The sequence below is a fragment of the Podarcis gaigeae genome (genome assembly GCF_964106915.1).
Source record: "Podarcis gaigeae genome assembly, chromosome: 1".
Classification (NCBI taxonomy): Eukaryota; Metazoa; Chordata; class Lepidosauria; order Squamata; family Lacertidae; genus Podarcis; species Podarcis gaigeae.
This window is the reverse complement of record NC_139678.1, coordinates 108746966-108766210: the sequence shown is the minus strand read 5'-3', so window position 1 is coordinate 108766210 and position 19245 is coordinate 108746966. Positions and strand designations below refer to the sequence as shown.

The 19245-nt window shown below is 41.8% G+C and overlaps 1 long non-coding RNA gene across 1 annotated transcript; it reads right to left on the bottom strand.

The window, feature by feature from the left end:
• Positions 1–5085: 5085 nt before the first annotated feature.
• Positions 5086–7254, bottom strand: LOC310833916. Its single transcript, XR_014559002.1, has 2 exons — positions 7180–7254; positions 5086–5361 (listed from the first exon to the last, which is right to left on the bottom strand). It is a non-coding gene; the product is annotated as an uncharacterized lncRNA (long non-coding RNA).
• Between the last annotated feature and the right edge of the window lie 11991 nt (positions 7255–19245).

The following is a 19245-nucleotide window of genomic DNA, read 5'->3' as shown; positions in this document are numbered from 1 at the left end:
AGAGATGTAATATTAAGGCCATTTCATCTGTTTAAAGATCTGTGGACAACATCTGTCACTAATTAGTGATAAATCATTGCGATTCTTCACTTTTCTTTGTCACAACATTAATCAGAGAGAGCTCTTTGGTGAGCTCTTTGGGGTTTAATGTCTATATAATACGTGCTACTTCGTAGGAATTTTGCTGTAAAGTAGTGTTAATTAATATCCACTTAATAGAGTGAGCTGAGATATACATCATGGTTAGCACTCAGAATGGGTTTCTGTGGAAAATGTACATGCTTTCAGTGTACATAGTTTAAGACAATCTGTTTCAAACAAAGAGAAATGGCCTTTATTGATGAAGTTAATTCTAGTTTCACCTGAATTCATTCTCTCTCTCTCTCTCTCTCTCTCTCTCTCTCTCTCTCTCACACACACACACACACACACAGAGAGAGAGAGAGAGAGAGAGAGAGAGAGAGAGAAATTTGGACCCAGTGCCATCCTGAGTAATTATTGAGACATCAAGAACACAGATTATGCATTTGCATAGTTTCTTAGTAACTCCACTAGATTTCTAGATTTGTGAGTTAATAATTGAGCACTATCCCTACCAGTTTTGCCACTCCTTCCCAGATCAAAGTTATGTTCCTTTAACGTTGTGTAAGAGTGAAAGTTCTCCCAGATATTGTCTTTTCCCTATGTGTATTCTTTTTTAAAAAGAAAAAAAATCGATTGTTACATTTCTATTAACAGATTTCCCAAACTGGGCTTGCTGTCTTACATTTGAATTTAGCAAAAACAAAACAGAAGAACAATCAATGACCCTCTTCCTGGTACCAATTTCACTTTGGTTCTCATTTACTGTTTGCTTTTAATGATACCTTGTACTGTGTAATCAAATCAGTCTTTTGGATGAAGGATCCATTAACAGGATTCAGGTTTCTCATGAAGTGAGAAACATTTATGTGAACAGTTCAAAACATAGAGCAAAGCTGCAATTGTAAGTAACTCCCATTCTTGTAAGTAACTCCCATTCATGGGACTTATTTCCAAGTAAATGTGGACAGGATTAGGCTCCATGTTAGGAAGGCACTCAGCAGCTTGCTTTGGCCTTGCCTTTGTTTCCCCACCCCCCTAAGGTTTTATTAACACTTTTTCATAATACAATAAGATAAAAAGAAACCAACCCAAATAAAAACAAATACAGAGAAAGAAGGAGAAAAGAAAACCCAGAGTCCTCTTTCAAAGGTAGCTCTTAACCCTTGTCAACCACAGAAAATGGCGGACCCTACAAGCTCTCACCTGGGAGTTTTCTTCTCTCTCACCCTGAGAGATCTTCACTTCCTTGTTGATTTTCTTTTTTGAGACTGTGTGCTTCTATAGTCTGTCAAACATGTACACATACTAAAAAACCTGTTGAAGTAGGTGTTATAAAGTGCACGTGGAAACAGCAGTTTCACATAAGTAAGCAGATATAGTGGTTAGAAACCTAACTATTCAAAAGCATTTACCCTTTAAAGAGTATATTCTTCTTTAAGGAGTTTATGGTTTGAGGGTTTGAGCTCAATGGGAGTGAAGGAGATCATTTCATAACAGCTCCGCGGTAAAAAAAAAGAAAAAGATTTTGGACTAATGCCTTCCCTTTTATAAGTAAACCAGAATCAATAGTACCATTTAGCTTTGAACATCTAGGCCCTGGATATTTGGCTTAAGGCAAGGAAAATCTCTCCCCACGCAGGAACCTGCTCTCTGGAAGGGGTATGTATGTCCATTTGGCAAAATTCATTTATCTCACCTGCTAATCAGCACAATATTCTGTTGCCAACCATGTGAGTCCAGTTATGTATCATAATAGCCATCACTGGTGTTTTTTAAATGGAGACTAAAAAATACACTCCAGAAAAATCACTCTTGCACTTTTGTATCAAACGTCACATGGGGAAAAGCGGGACAAGTCACACAAAACTGTATATTTATATCTAGGATCAGACAAATCTGTCAGTTTCAGTTTCATACTTGCCTCTTTATGAAAATTTTCACTTCATGAAAATTTGTCATTATTATTATTATTATTATTAATCATCATCATCATTATTATTTCAATTTATATACCACCTTTTATCAGAAGATCCCAGGGTGGTATACAACATTAAAAACACATTACAGAACATCAATGACAAAAACACAATCAAAACATAATAATCTACATACAGTTTTTATGTGAAAATTGGCTTTATACGCATTTATGCATGCAACCTTGCCTAATATAACAGTGCACGTGTTGTATGTTGTTTTTCAGCAGTGTATGCATTCTTGTGCATACTTTTTCCTAATAAGCATTTTTGTTCACATCATTTGGTTGAATGCAAAATTCAAACAAGTGCAAATTGTGCTTACGACAACTGCTTTTCAGTTTGCATATTCTTTCAGGAATTGTGAATTAGGTAGGTTTGGATTAAAATCTGAACTGACCCATTTCCCCCCCTTATCCTTAGTTCTATCCTTCTTTGGCACTCTGAATCTTACAGAGGAACAGGAAAAGCATCTGTGGATTATGGTTTCCTTAAGCAAAATGAAAACTAGAAATGATATCTTATGATTTATGATGAGATTATTTTTTTAATGCTACTCACATGAATTATTCCACCAATGAGATTTTAATGGAACTACTGAAAAGGAGAAAAAATGCCTTGCTTCATGTATGTGATCCCCCCCCCCCCGATTTTTTTTGCATTGGAATAACAAGAAGTATTTTGGATTTTAACCTTTCCTCATTAAGTGTCAAAAATATACTTTGAACTCATGTGTAGCAGACTTTCCCTTTCAGTCTCTGCAGGTATATTTAATATCTTTACATTTTTAATGAAAATGTAGCTGTCAGTTTAAAACTAATTTGGATGGACAGCAATAAAATGCAAACCTCACTTCAAATTAGAATTTTCAGTGCGGATTTCCAATAGAAAGTAATTGCTGACAATAGGAAATGACAAATTACTAATTACTTAGTTCAATTAGACTTTTGTGCCTTTGGTCCTAAGTGGCAAGCATACAGCAAATCTTGCACTTTTATAACAATTAATGACACTAAAACTATTTAAACTGCCAACAGATGTGAGTAAGAAGACATGAATTGAAACTTACTTAATTTACATACTACCCTGATTTTATTTCGAGTAAATGGTGTTTAATTTTTATGTTACAATTAAATATCACTAGCATAGTGTGATTTCTGCAGGATGTTTTTGGAACAAAATGCTGGTGCTGACGTTTGTTCCTCTCCTTATCGCAGCAATATTTACAGTAAAGAGATTGCATAACGTAAAGAGAGAATTGAATATAATTTTTTATCTAGAGAGGTAACTTGCGGGACTTACAAAATGGAAGCTCTTTGTCATATTAATTATAACACGAGGCTGTTATGGTTGAAATTCATGTCGCTGAACAAGAATTGGTTCAGCTTCTAATAGCACAGGGCTGTCAAACTCTTTCCCTCCTTTCCCTATTAAGACAGAATTTCCATTTTTCATCCTCCCCACAACCCCTTCTCCCGTGCTTCTCTGCTGTAACTTACAAGAGCAAACCCTTTCAGTGGTTTATCTACAACTTCAGCAACCATTTATTTAAACTTGAGGGCTACAGAAAGTAGACTTTCCGCATATCCCTCCCCTCATATCTTTAGGCGGGAAGGTAACAGCTATTCCGAGCCCAGAAAGACCGCAATAGAAAATGGGGTACTTGTGACTTTTTTGCCTGTCATCATGCAACTTTTGAAGGTACTGGAGTCTTGCGGGAGGGGAAATGTCAAACTTAGAAGCAAATACAGTCAAAACTAGGCAGGAAGCAGAAGTTCTGTGAAAAGTCTTAGGACCACACCATAGCGGTTCCACTGTCTGAAACACAAAGCTGCTTTAAGGGGGAGAGGAAGGAGAGGAGAGGTCTATAAGCAACAGTGTTTATACGACTGAGAGGATCCAAATTGGGGCCGGGCGATCTATGGCTTAGAACATTTTGTTCCAAAGGCTATTGGCAAAGTGTGCCTTTATGGTACCCGGTGTGTGAAGGGTTACTTGAGGAGGATGCAGCAGGGCAGGTGTGTGCCCTTCCAATCTGTCTGATTGGACTGATTGGAAAGATAAATGCCTGTTTCATCCTCCTCACACCACCCTGCCAGCAACCCCTCCCCCAATTGTGTGCAGGGCCATTGCCCCGGCAGCCCCTCACGCTCCTTCCCGGAGCCCCAGCCAACCTGGACAACCGGTTTTCACCCCAGGTCTAAATCTTTCCGCCTCCTGAGGATTGAACGTGTTGCCTTGGCAAATTTTCCACCTTCAAGCTGCAGAAGGGGAAGCTTGGTTTTTTACATCAGGGCCTCCCACTCCTGTGGTTTGGACAGTTCTGCGCTTAAATGTCTTGAACTGTCGCAATGCCTCTAGCTTGACTCACAGTTGGTGACTTTTGTCTTGCTTCCTCTGACATACTCAGTAAGACGCCTTTTGGCTTCAGGTCTCTGGCAACCTTACTGAGCTCTGTCACTATCTACAGGGCTCTTGCTTTGTGGTCATAATACACATACCATTCGTTCTGCAGGCTCCAGAGGAAGTGAAATCGATAGGTGTGGGGAAAGATATTTGTCACCTGAATTGAGGCTCACAGAGATGTTACCATGAGTTAAGCACCAGTGATAATTTCTGAGAGGAGGATTAGCCTAATATGCATTAGTTTTCATGCTTATCATGCAGAAATAATATATAAATAGCTATAGCTATAAAACAGCACATCAACACCTTCTAGTCATCCAGCCATGGAGCCATCTAGTCAGACAGATAGTGACGATTTTGTTTGCAGCAGATGGAGAAGAAGTCTTTTCTGTGATGGCCTCCCACCCTCTTGAATGCTAGCACCTGTTTTAGATGCTTTAAGTTGTTTTATTTGCTCTGGCATTTCAGTGTAATGTTACGGATTACCAGCTTGGTCATCTTCACTTCCATGCCAAGTTTACCTAATCCAAAGGTTGTCTTAGCATCTGAGCTGGGACTCATGGCTAAGCGAAGATTTGTTCTGCCTGATTTAACCCTAGTGGTTTAATAAATAAACAAATAAAGCCATCATTGGAATTTTATTGAAAGGCAAAATGCAAAATCCCTAGAATAAATGAATCCTTAAAATAAAACAATGTTATTTATATGCAGTTGGAATGACTACATCTTCATCAGCACAGAAAGACCAAAGGGTCCAAAATGAGCAACACTGGTTTTGGACAACACTGATGTTTTATTTAATTATTCCATATTTCTCCTCTTCTTCCTCCCCCTTTCTATTCTGCACGGCCTCCAACAACCCAACTTTAGGAATCTGAGATATAGCTGAAACCAAACCCTTTAAAAGAGTAGAGAAAGGAAAAGCTTAGGTATGGGTAGGAAGTCTGATGGAGGATGAAAGAAAGAAAGACTTTCACAGCTGTAGGACAGTACCTGGAGGAAGGATGGAGAAAGAGGCCTAATTAGAAGAAACATGAGGAAGGCAGATGGTGGAGAAAGCAAAGAAAGGGTCAAAGATACCAGACTGACTATATATATATAGTCATAAAGGAATATATAAGACTATAGGAATGGTCTCATGAATCATGAGAGGAGAATGTTTAGAATGATTAATGATTTAATCATGCAGAAGAAGACAATGAGAGAGAATATAATTCCCTTCCCATTTCCGTCATATTTATTGAGTTTCCAGCAACAGGGGAAATGTGTTGTTCTTGGGCACTTCACCTATTCTACAATGCAGTGAACAAGAGTGCCTAAGCGGTGAAATATTAACCCAGGCAAACAGAGAGATGTTAGAGAAATATATCTGATATTGAGGGGTATAAAAGTAACCAATTTTTAATGTGTGAAGCATCAAAATTCTCATTTTCACTTATTTTATCTTATGCCTCCGTTCTTCTTTGTAGGCAGGGGTGTGGCGCAGTGGCCCTCCAAACATTGCTGGACTAAGAGCAACAGCCAGCATGCCAAACATTCGGGAATGGTGGGAGTTTGGAGGGTTGCAAGTTCACCATCCCTGCTGTGGAGCAAACCAGGGCAACATGGCAGCTGCTGCACTTAAGGGGTAATGAGTGTGAGTGATGAGCTGCGAAGCGCCCAGGTAAAATCTCACCTTGGCAATGAACTCACCAGGTAGCCTTGAATAAGGCACTATTTCTCAGCTTCCCCATGTGGAATGAACAATATTGATCCTGTTTATCTTAGTCATGGGGCTCCACAAATTTTGGCTTGACTTCATAACCAAGCCAAAGCCTGTTACTGTCTCCCGACCTGGTGGTTTGCTGGTTTGGTGTTCTAGGTGCTCCCGCCATGCATTTCTCAAGGATATAATCCCTCTGTTGCTGGTGTGAAGGTGTGGGAACAAATGCTGCCTTTCATCTCTGACCTCAGTGCTGTGGTGTTTAACCCTCAGATTGGAGATGAAAGATCCCTCTGACCGCTCTTTAGAGATTTTCTCTACAGGGTTGCTAGAAGGATCTTTTATCTCCTAATCAGAGGGATGATCTCTGGTTGGTGGGGACACTTACCATGGCTTGTTGGGTTGGATCCAGCCCATGGACTGTTAGCCACCCCTGGCATAAATACTAAGTGTTACTAAAAGCATAAATACCTTTACAGCAGTACATGTATTTTAATAAAAAGATGTCCAAAAACAAAGATACATAGTGGTTATAATTGAGCTTCAGGGTGATCAGAATGCTAGGTGCATGCTTCAGGGTGATCAGAATATTAGCTGACCACATCTATGTCAAAGAAACCATGGTTAATGGCTTCCAAACAAGCCAAACTATGGGATCCATTGCTTTCTATTTTTGCTTTTTTGAAAGTCATTAACCATGATTTCCCAGTTCAGACATAAGGAAGCTATGGTTAGCTGCTGCTTCCTGGCTTTCTTCCCCACTCACAGAAAAGAAAGCGTAGAGTAAGAGCAAAGGACTTGTGTTCAAATGCCTAAAGCTTATGTATGCCCTGGCTTATTAAGCCAGGAGCTGATCATATGCACCAGATACATGTATTTGAAGCAGTATATGGAAAAGAAGAAACAAAACTGAAAGAGGAGAAAGGCTGAGCCATCTCTTAAAAGCCCTTCAAAAATTAAAATGGAAACAGGGGGTAAATGAGACAGAGTCGGGGAAGCTAATATAATACCCACCAAGTGTCCCAGAAAAAAAGCGACACCCCATTTTATTGTGTGAGATCAAGGCAGCCATTTTGTTGTAATCTTTCCTTGAAAAAGAAATATGAAACTCTTGGGGCGAGATCATGGCACAGGTCATGTGACTCACCCCGGGAGTACATTCCGGAAGACCTGCATCCAGGTTTTTGATGTGGAAATGTTGGGTGGTATGTAATATATATAAGTCCAAGAGGACTGAGGAGAGGGAGGAAAGTTTGAGGTAAGAGTTAAAGGGAAATGTCAAATGCAGGGACCTACACATACTCTTCTGTATCTGGCTACTTGGAAGGAAGATCCATTGGATTCCATAGGGCCCGCTCCCAGGTGCATGGCTATAGGACTGCAGCCTCAGACTTCTTTTTACAGTGGTACCTCGGGTTACATACACTTCAGGTTACATACGCTTCAGGTTACAGACTCCGCTAACCCAGAAATAGTGCTTCAGGTTAAGAACTCTGCTTCATGATAAGAACAGAAATCGTGCTCCGGTGGCGCGGCAGCAGCAGGAGGCCCCATTAGCTAAAGTGGTGCTTCAGGTTAAGAACAGTTTCAGGTTAAGAACGGACCTCTGGAACAAATTAAGTATTTAACCTGAGGTACCACTGTATTTGGAAGTGAGGGTCATCACCTAGATAGGCAAATGGCCTCACCCTATGGGCTGCTGCACTGAGACCGTATCACACAGAGATAATTCAGGCCTCTGTTCTCATGGAGCCTTAGCTTTCTGCAAGTAACGCCCCTCCATAGGCAACACATTACCACTGACTGACCCCACTTGTCTGCATCTTCCCAAATCTGCCCTTCCGACCTCTATGTGCCTTTACAGGCCCAGCCACGTTGCTCCCTCTTTAGCCTCATATTAGCATTGCCGCTTCCCTTCCTTTTTTATATATTTCACCAGCTGTGTTGCTTCTATCACTTTACTTCTCACTCTTCCTTCACCAGCTGTTGAAAGAAATATGGTACACAAGTCCCATTACTATAGTGCAATTTTTAAATGCGAGGTGTTCTGAGGCAGTTGAAGTAATTATCTATGAAATATGGAAGCATGCATAGCACAACTTGCTGTCTTGAGTATGGCTTCCCTATTTTCAATTGCTGCTCTATGGCCATCATAACTTTAATTCTGCACAGACCCTTCCCTCCTCCCCCCCCCTTTCTAGCGGACTGGTTTGTTTCACGACTTGCCATCTCTCTCCAGTGTTACTGTAAAAAGGTTTTCAATTTCCACACCGGTTGACTGAAAGGCTGTTCGCTGAATATATAAGGGCCTAACCAGAGCTCAGTATAGGGATCTGAGGAGGATTACTAAGGATTCTAGGGCATTTTGATTCTGTCCAAAATTACTTTCAGGCATACGTATCAGATGGCTTGGCTGCGTCTGATGGATCAAGGGGACAGTGTGAGAGTAAGAAAGAGAAGGTGAAAAGGATAAAGGAGGGATCGAGGACAAAAGGAAGATCATACAGCAGTAGGGAAAGAGAAGGGAAGCCGACAGCAATATCTTACTTTTATTGTGAACTTTTATTTCTGCAGTTTAGACAAAAAAAAAAAAAATGTGAGAAATACCCAATTCAGTATACTACAAAGAGGTAGATAAACCCAATCCACCTAAGACAGAAAAAAAGGTGGGGCAGGAGACTCGTTTTTAACCATCGTAACATGAAGTTGGGTATTTTAAAATGCTTGCGGAATGTTGCATCGCTTCTGTTAAACATAAAAATGATCCAAACTAGAATGCCCAGACCAGATTGTTGCAGGTACAATTCTCAAAACTAGTTTTATTTAAAACAACCAACCAACCAACCCTGTTTGATTATGCAGGACCAGTGATGGATCTGCTTTTTTTTCTTAAGGAACACGAATGTTTAAGGGCTGCCTTAAGCACATCTTGTTTCCCACATGGATTGCACTTCTGTTTAGGAAAGAGCATATGTAATTCACACATCGATTGCCACTTGTAGCAACCGCACACACTTCTGTTTTGCTGGGAAGCTGTGATTGGCCTTGGCTTCTGAGCGCATACAACACAACATTGATGCAAGTGTGTCAGCCATGTCTGGTGGTCTGTGAGTGTCTGCTTTTCCTCTTCCACAGGTAAAAGTATGCCCTATGTTGTAGATTTGTAATTTTTAAAGTGCCCACCCCCCCCAAAAAAAAACAACTGAGAGGGGGAAACTTCTTTGCGATAAAGTCCTGTTACAGTTTAAATCCCTTCAGAGTTTTTTCCCCCTTTAAAGATTTCCCAGATGTTTCTTTTTTTGCTGAAGTCTGCATTTTAGAAATACATAAGTACGCTGCTGAGTCTATGGCTGTAACCTCTCTGGGACAGGGGACTTGCCTAGCTGTCTTTTCAGTTATTTGTTAGTGCTAGCTGCTAGACAATTGAGCCCTGACCCTTGATTGGGAACACTGTGCCCACAGTAGGAATAATAAATAGCAATAACAATGACTAAATATATAAATGACAGTTAAATGTTCCATTCCGTGAGCACTTAACAGCCATTTTCAAACCATGGTGCAAGGCGTGTACAATCATATACTTGAAGAAAAGAGGGTCTTTCCTATAAATATAAAAATAATTTAATATTAAAAAGTGAATATAGCGCAGCAAGCCTTGTAAACGTTGCAGTAGCTGGAAGCCTGGAATACAAACAGAGGTAAAACTTTAATGAGCATTGACTAGTATCCAGTGGATATAGATCCTAATTGCATGCATTTTTACTTGGTAAGTAAATCCACTGATTTCAGTTGAACTTACTGCTAGGAAACCCATAGTCAAAGTTTACAACCATAGCCAAAGTTCATGCATCTATTGGATATATTTAAAACTCTGTAATATAAATAAATCCTCCCCTCCACACCATTTTCATTCATCTGTATTCAGAGCCCCACAGTCCATAGTGCATGTCCGACTGCACTCAGCTTCCTCTTACCTCAGTGTCATGAAACCCAAGAGGACCCGATCACTTCCTCCCAAGGTTCCCAATACTTCCTTCTCATTGATCAGTTGCTCCCTGTTGGTGAGGACCAGGTCCAAGATAGATGGTCCCATTGCTGCTTCACTGCTTTTACCCCATTGCACCACATAGTTTCCATCGTATCTGAGGGGCTGTAATGTGTGCATATTATGTGGAAACTAAGCATTACAAGGGTCTGACTACATGCTAAATGAGTGGCATGATTTGCAATCACGTTGTTGAGTTTTTAAACCAGTTGGGTTGGGGTGGGAGATTGTAATCAAGTTTCTGCTTCCCAACATGGTTGTGACCTTGGTAACAAACAAACCCCACACAATGTACAGCATTAGGAAAAGCTATATTGGTGAGGCGTATTTTTACTGAGATCGTAGCTAGAGAGAAAATCTTAAACCTTGCCTCCCCATGTAGCACTGATGACAACTCCCTCCCCATACCTGGTATTTATTTATTTAAAAACCTTTATATGATGGTTAATCAAGCCATTAACAGTACATAAAGCTAGGCCCTGAATCAATAAGAGTTCTATTTGGCATGAAGGAATTATGAAATTTGATGACATCACTCATTGTGATGGTATGTGGGGGAGAGTGGGGTGTGAAAATAGCTCCTTGTTGGCTATAGATATATATCCCACCTCTCATTAATATGACAGCTGCCAATTAGGCCACAGTAATGGTACGAGCCAGGCCTGTGACTGTTCCCACAGGAGCATCCCAGTAAAGTAGGTTACTTAAGGTAATTACAGGTGAAATTTGAGTGTTGAATGTGATTTTCAACTGTGGGACAATCATGCCTTAAAAATGGACTAAGGACTCAACATACCCTTTTGTGTTTGTGTCGTTTGGTTCTGCGGTCTCTAAAGGCACCAGAGTCCGCCTTCGAACATGCCATGGCCCAGCACTTTAGCCGGAGTAACTGGAGAGACCAGATTCCATAAAAGGGGGTTAAAAGTTTTGGGAGACACCTGGATGAAATATCCTGTCTGGCAAGCATTTTCTGGACCAGAACAAGCTGGTTCAGGCACTTTAAAAAATTAAGATCTACAGGGAATTACAACCAAAGGTGGTTGATTCCACTGATTAGAACTGAGTTGCATCTAGTCTACATAAAGGTACCCCTGCCCATCAGGGCCAGTCGTAACCGACTCTAGGGTTGTGCACTCATCTCGCTCAAGAGGCCGGGAGCCGGCGCTGTCCGAAGACACTTCCAGGTCATGTGGCCAGCGTGACGAAGCTGCATCTGGCGAGCCAGCACCAGCACCGCACACGGAAACGCCGTTTACCTTCCCGCTAGAAAGCGGTCCCTATTTATCTCCTTGCACTTTGGGGTGCTTTCAAACTGCTAGGTAGGCAGGAGCTGGGACCGAACGACGGGAGCTCACCCCGCCGCGGGGATTCGAACCGCCGACCTTTTGATCGGCAGATCCTAGGCTCTGTGGTTTAACCCACAGCGCCACCCACGTTCCCTAGTGTACATATAAGTACTCAAATCACTTGCCAAATCCTATTACTGATCCGTAACTTCATCATCAGGGGGAAATATAAATATAAAGGACATTAATAAAGCCATTACCCAGAGTCTTGTTTTGTTTTAGTTTTTAAACTATTTTTTTCCAGCTTATTGTGATTTTTTTTCCAGCTTATTGTGATTTCCCCCCCAGCTTATTGTGATTTTTTTTTTCCAGCTTATTGTGATTTTTTTCCCTTCTGCAAGCAAAATATTTTACATACCTTATGCTGTTGCTTCTTTATATGCAGGAGTGGTGTATTTAGTCATATTCTGTTGCATTATATGAGACAAGCGCCAATACAATTTTTGAAACAAGGTATGGTATGTGTTTACCTCTTTAAAATTCATCCTTCTCTCCCCCTACCACTTGGCCAAACTGCAGTTTTATTGCTGGATAATATGGTGAAAAGATTCATTGAAAGCGTTACCTAACAACATTGGTGGTGTTGATGAATAGTTGCAATTAATACATTCCCTTAATTAGTCTGATACCCAGAAGATGCACCTGGCAGGTCATTTAAATACTGCAATTGATTTATAGCTGCTAGAAATGATTTTACCAGCTATCTTCAGAGAGTGCAATTAGAGAGGATTTCAATTTTTTTCATGCATTTTCTGTGAGGAATAAACATAAAAAGGTCTATGTGTAATTCAGAACAAAGCAGCCATAACAGTACTAATGGTTTATGGATTTTATTAATATCCCTCTATCATTAGAAACAATTTAGAGAAGGTGCATATTGTTTCATGTCTGAAGTATTCACATTATTTTCCAGTATGAATGCTTTGTTTAAAATGGATAGGCAGCACTCCACAATGCTGTAAGTGGTTTTGCTGCTGTTTGTAAAACTCAGTAGTGAAAAATCTTAAGCCGTTCGCGAATAACAGTTGTATGCAGTTATACACAACCTTTATGTGTATGTGAGTGTAATCAATTGATAGATGGATACATTACAAATTAAAAAAAGGCTGGCATCCTATTGACCCAGTGGGATTTTAGCTACTTAATTGGGCACAGGATTGCAGCCATGGCTATATGTATACCATACTCTATATTTATGCCAGTATTTATGATTTATTTTGACTTTTATCATGGACATATGATGGCTATGAAAATAAATGCCTACTGTTTTACCATTTGTGTGTGATCTGTCACAAAAGGTTCGGCTGTTCTGTTAATGTTTTATCTGTTTTGAAATGGACTCAGTTCACTGTCTTTTAGATTTTCCCCGTGCCCTTGCATTTTGCCCTATTTCCCATGTTGAAGCAGACAGCATCCCTTCCTTTTGTTAACTCTCCTCTTTCTGCAATGACACCATTGTTCCTATCAGTTGGAAGAGTGCTCAGCTATATAGAAAAAGCATCTGTCGGACAAGAGGGTTCTTTCTTGGCTCTCAGCCACTGCTTGTTTAACTTTGGTGTAGTCAGAAAAAAGCCTAATATATGCCAGGGTCCTATACTACTCTCTCACACTCATGGGCATATTGGAGAATGTGACATTTGTGTAGAATAGAGGTTTATATGCGCAAAAGAAATATGCAAAACAATGAGGCATAGGGTGCCCAGAGGCAGGGCAGGGCAGTGCCTACTGTCCAACATTTCTCCATTTCTCTTATGAAAATAAAGGTAAAGGTAAAGGGACCCCTGACCATTAGGTCCAGTCGTGACCGACTCTGGGGTTGCGGTGCTCATCTTGCTTTATTGGCCGAGGGAGCCGGCGTACAGCTTCTGGGTCATGCGGCCAGCATGACTAAGCTGCTTCTTGCGAACCAGAGCAGCGCATGGAAATGCCATTTACTTTCCCGCCAGAGCGGTACCTATTTATCTACTTGCACTTTGATGTGCTTTTGAACTGCTAGGTTGGCAGGAGCTGGGACTGAGCAATGGGAGTTCACCCCGTCACGGGGATTCAAACCGCCGACCTTCTGATCGGCAAGTCCTAGGCTCTGTGATTTAACCCACAGCGCCACCCGCGTCCCTTTCTTATGAAAATAGGGATGTCTTATTCTATTATTATTATTATTATTATTATTATTATTATTATTATTATTATTAATTTTATTTTACTAATCATACCCCACTCTGGGTAGCTTCCAAAATATATACAAACATAATAAAGCATTAAATGTTAAAATAACTTCCATATACAGGGCTGCTCAGGGGGTCAGATAACTCCACACCCTCCAACATTTCTCTGATGAAAATAGGGATATCTCACTATACCTTCCAACACTTCTCCAAAGAAAATAAGGACATCCTAAGGAAAAGCGGGACATTCTGGGATCAAATCAGAAACTGGGACAGCTTCTGTAAATTTGAAAATAGGGACACTTGGAGGGTCTGGCAATGCTCCTGAACGCTGGGTATTTTGTAGAAGGGGGAATTTCAGCAACTGCAGCCAGGGCCAACCCTGCCCTTGAGGCAGAGTGAGGCAGCCACCTCACACGGCAGATGCTGAGGGATGGGGAGCAGACTCTTGTAAAGGACCGTTACCACACTGCACAGCTTTCATTCATTTCAGTGGGGCTTGTGCCAGAGAAATAAACCCCTTGTGGGCAGTGATTTTGCTGTTTTTGCGAGTGGGTGGGTGTGCAAAACAAGAATCTGTACGTTTGATGCACACTGGAAAGCTGAATGGCTTGATTATGTCAAGATGGCAGATAACATTTTATTGACCACCGGCTGACAGAGAAGTATGTCAGGGCTAATCTTTCTGTTTCTGTAATTAATGCATGGTGCTGCTGCTAAAGCAGTTGAAGAACGTTCACCAAGTGGCTACGCACAGCTGATTGCTGCATCTCCACTTTCTTTGATGCTCAGTAGCCAAACTTAAATATGCAGCCTGAGCGACCAGCAAATTAATACTGGGCTGTTGTGCATATAATATAGAGATTCTCACAACCTTTGAGTCTTGATGTGCTTGACCTGGCATTGGAAGCCAAAGTCTGTTTTTAAAAATAAGTATGCCAGCAAAATGCCTATTAACCTTGCAGTATAAATGTGTATAGAAAATAATCATAGTTCCTTATTTATGAGGAGGGAGCAGATGCTGCATCCTTCCCTTAGTTATTATTTTTATATCCAACAAGTGTGCTGGACACATCTTAGCAGAAATGGGGAAGCATGGCCTCTGGCCTCGAGGTGCCTGCAATTTAATTTTGCACATGGCATGTGAAATGGAGAGAAGGAGGCTGTTTGGGAGTGTCCAGGCCATGAAATCCTTCTGTATGATATTCTCATGGCTGTCTCTGAGGGGTCCCATCCATTGGCTTGCCTGGGAACACCCTGCCATTTGGCTCTTTCCTTCCCATTCTACCTGGTGATGATGTCACTACATTATGTAATGGTATGAAATAATTGGAACACAAGTTCATTTGCTTCCTCTTTCCTCGTTCCTTTTCCCCTTTTGTAGCATGTCTCTTTAGTTAAAAGTACAAGACAAGCTGTGCTGGATCAGGCCAATGGCCCATCTAGTCCAACATCCTGTGCTCACAGTGGCCAACCAGATGTCTGTTTCCCATCCTTTCTAACGCCTGCTCTTAAATAACTTTATAGCTATTATGGGTTTATGGGTTTGGGGTTTTCCTGATGATTCCGACGATAAAGGTGAAATGTTCTTCAATAAGGTTGTGGATGACCTATTTTTGAGGATTGCATAAAAATGTGAGATGAAGAGATCTCCTGTCAAAATGTGTCCTACTATCACCTGTGGGGCTGTCTTACCCATAGGCGCTAGGGGTGCAGTGCACCCGGGTGCCGGGCTCTCAGGGGCACCAGGCCGAGAGTCCAGGGAAGAGCCCACCCATCGGTCAGAGCGCCACGACGGGCTCTTCTGCTGTGGGTGGCTCTGTGTTGCGAGTTTGGGGGTGACCAAGCCAGAGAGACACTGAGGCAGCCGGCCGGCCGGCCTGCTCCGCCTTCCTGCGCGCCTGGGACTGGGCAATCTGGGGGGGTGGTGGTGCTGGGCAGATCTTTGCACCCTGGTGCCGCATATGCTTAAGACAGCCCTGATCACCTGAAAGTAACAGAATTTTAGCTCACTGGAATTCATGGTTCTTGCCACAATAAGAAGGCATGTCACTGTGTGAGAAGCCGATTTTTTTTATTTTATTCCCTCACAGAAGAAATTTCTTTTGGATAAAGTTTGAATATGAAAGGAAGTTTGGCCGTCTTGTTCAGCAGGGAAGGTCTTATGCAGAATGAGTTGAGTGGAAAGGAGAGATCAATGTATGAGCACAGGTTGAAAAGGCCATTAAGGCTCATATTACTTATTGAACAAGATGGGAAGGAGGGACTGACGAACAAAAATAAGCAAAAGGTTCTTGCAAGTTATTGGTTTGCTCTTGCAACCTTTCTATAGCAATGGTTTCCAGCTGGTCCTGAAAGGCATAGGGTGCAACAATTGGTTGTGTTGTTGTTTCTTGCATGAATGTTGACCTCTATGACATGCTACTTTGCACTCAAGTTGGACTTGGCATGATCCCTTGCCTGGATGGGGGATAATAAGATATTAGGGAGTCTGGAGTAGGAACTTGAAACATCATGTAGAGTTGGCTCCAGTTTTAGGGGGCTCCATCCAATGTGCTCTCTTTGTGCCCCCTATGACATTAATTCCCCTTCATGGATCACTGCCTTGCCGTGGCGAAGGGGCTTGAAGAACTCAGAGAAGCTATGAACTATGCCGAGCAGGGCACCCAAGATGAACAGGTCATAGTGGAGAGTTTTGACCAAACGTGATCCACCTGGAGGAGGAACCGGCAAGCCACTCCAGTATCCCTGCCAAGAAAACTCCATGGACAAAGACAACAGGCATATAAAAGATATGACGCTGGAAGATGAGCCCCTCAGGTCGGAAGGCGTCCAACATGCTACTGGGGAAGAGCGGAGGGCAAGTACAAGTAGATCCAGAGCTGATGAAGCGGCTGGGCCAAAGCCGAAAGGACGCTCAGTTGCGGATATGCCTGGAAGCGAAAGGAAAGTCCAATGCTGTAAAGAAAAATATTGCATAGGAACCTGGAATGTAAGAACCATGAACCTGGGTAAGTTGGAGGTGGTCAAAAATGAGATGGCAAGAATAAATATTGACATCCTGGGCATCAGTGAACTAAAATGGACGGGAATAGGTGAATTCAGTTCGGATGACCATCATATCTACTACTGTGGGCAAGAAACCCGTAAAAGAAATGGAGTGGCCCTCATAGTCAACAAAAGAGTGGCGAAAGCTGTACTGGGATGCAATCTCAAAAATGATAGAATGATCTCGATACGAATCCAAGGCAGACCTTTTAACATCACAGTAATCCAAGTTTATGCACCAACTACTTGTGCTGAAGAAACTGAAATTGACCAATTCTATGAAGACTTACAAGACCTTATAGAAGTGACACCAAAGAAGGATGTTCTTCTCATTATAGGGGATTGGAATGCTAAAGTAGGGAGTCAAGAGATAAAAGGAACAACTGGCAAGTTTGGCCTTGGAGATCAAAACGAAGCAGGGCAAAGGCTAATAGAGTTCTGTCAAGAGAACAAGCTGGTCATCACAAACACGCTTTTCCAACAACACAAGAGACGACTCTACACATGGACATCACCAGATGGGCAGCATCGAAATCAGATTGATTATATTCTCTGCAGCCAAAGATGGAGAAGCTCTATACAGTCAGCAAAAACAAGACCTGGAGCTGACTGTGGCTCAGATCATCAGCTTCTTATAGCAAAATTGAAGCTTAAACTGAAGAAAGTAGGAAAAACCACTGGGCCGGTAAGATACAATCTAAGTCAAATCCCTTATGAATACACAGTGGAAGTGAGGAACAGGTTTAAGGATTTAGATTTGGTGGACAGAATGCCTGAAGAACTATGGATGGAGGCTCGTAACATTATACAGGAGGCAGCAACGAAAACCATCCCAATGAAAAGGAAATGCAAGAAAGCAAAGTGGCTGTCCAATGAGGCCTTACAAATAGCGGGGGAGAGAAGGCAAGCAAAATGCGAGGGAGATGGTGAAAGATACAGGAAATTGAATGCAGATTTCCAAAGAATAGCAAGGAGAGACAAGAAGACCTTCTTAAACGAGCAATGCAAAGAAATAGAGGAAAGCAATAGAATGGGGAGAACCAGAGATCTGTTCAAGAAAATTGGAGATATGAAAGGAACATTTCGTACAAAGATTTCCACAATAAAGGACAAAAGTGGAAAGGACCTAACAGAAGCAGAAGACATCAAGAAGAGGTGGCAAGAATACACAGAGGAATTATACCAGAAAGAAATGGATGTCTCGTATACCCCAGGTAGCGTGGTGGCTGACCTTGAGCCAGACATCCTGGAAAGTGAAGTCAAATGGGCCTTAGAAAGCACTGCAAATAACAAGGCCAGTGGAAGTGATGGTATTCCAGCTGAATTATTTAAAATTTTAAAAGATGATGCTGTTAAGGTGCTACACTCAATATGCCAGCAAGTTTGGAAAACTCAGCAGTGGCCAGAAGATTGGAGAAGATCAGTCTACATCCCAATCCCAAAGAAGGGCAGTGCCAAAGAATGCTCCAACTACCGCACAATTGCACTCATTTCACACGCTAGCAAGGTTATGCTTAAAATTCTACAAGGAAGGCTCAAGCAGTATGTGGACAAAGAACTCCCAGAAGTGCAAGCTGGATTTAGAAGAGGCAGAGGAACCAGAGACCAAATTGCAAACATGCGCTGGATTATGGAGAAAGCTAGAGAGTTCCAGAAAGACATCTACTTCTGCTTCATTGACTATGCAAAAGCCTTTGACTGTGTCGACCACGGCAAACTATGGCAAGTTCTTAAAGAAATGGGAGTGCCAGATCACCTCATCTGTCTCCTGAGAAATCTCTATGTGGGACAAGAAGCTACAGTTAGAACTGGATATGGAACAACTGATTGGTTCAAAATTGGGAAAGGAGTACGACAAGGCTGTATTTTGTCTCCCTGCTTATTTAACTTATATGCAGAATTCATCATGCGAAAGGCTGGGCTGGATGAATCCCTAGCCGGAATTAAGATTGCCGGAAGAAATATCAACAACCTCAGATATGCAGATGACACAACCTTGATGGCAGAAAGTGAGGAGGAATTAAAGAACCTTTTAATGAGGGTGAAAGAGGAGAGCGCAAAATATGGTCTGAAGCTCAACATCAAAAAAACGAAGATCATGGCCACTGGTCCCATCACCTCCTGGCAAATAGAAGGGGAAGAAATGGAGGTAGTGAGAGATTTTACTTTCTTGGGCCCAATGATCACTGCAGATGGTGACAGCAGCCACGAAATTAAAAGACGCCTGCTTCTTGGGAGAAGGGCAATGACAAGCCTAGACAGCATCTTGAGAAGTAGAGACATCACCTTGCCAACAAAGGTTCGTATAGTTAAAGCTATGGTTTTCCCAGTGGTGATGTATGGAAGTGAGAGCTGGACCATAAAGAAGGCTGATCGCCGAAGAATTGATGCTTTTGAATTATGGTGCTGGAGGAGACTCTTGAGAGTCCCATGGACTGCAAGAAGATCAAACCTCTCCATACTGAAGGAAATCAAC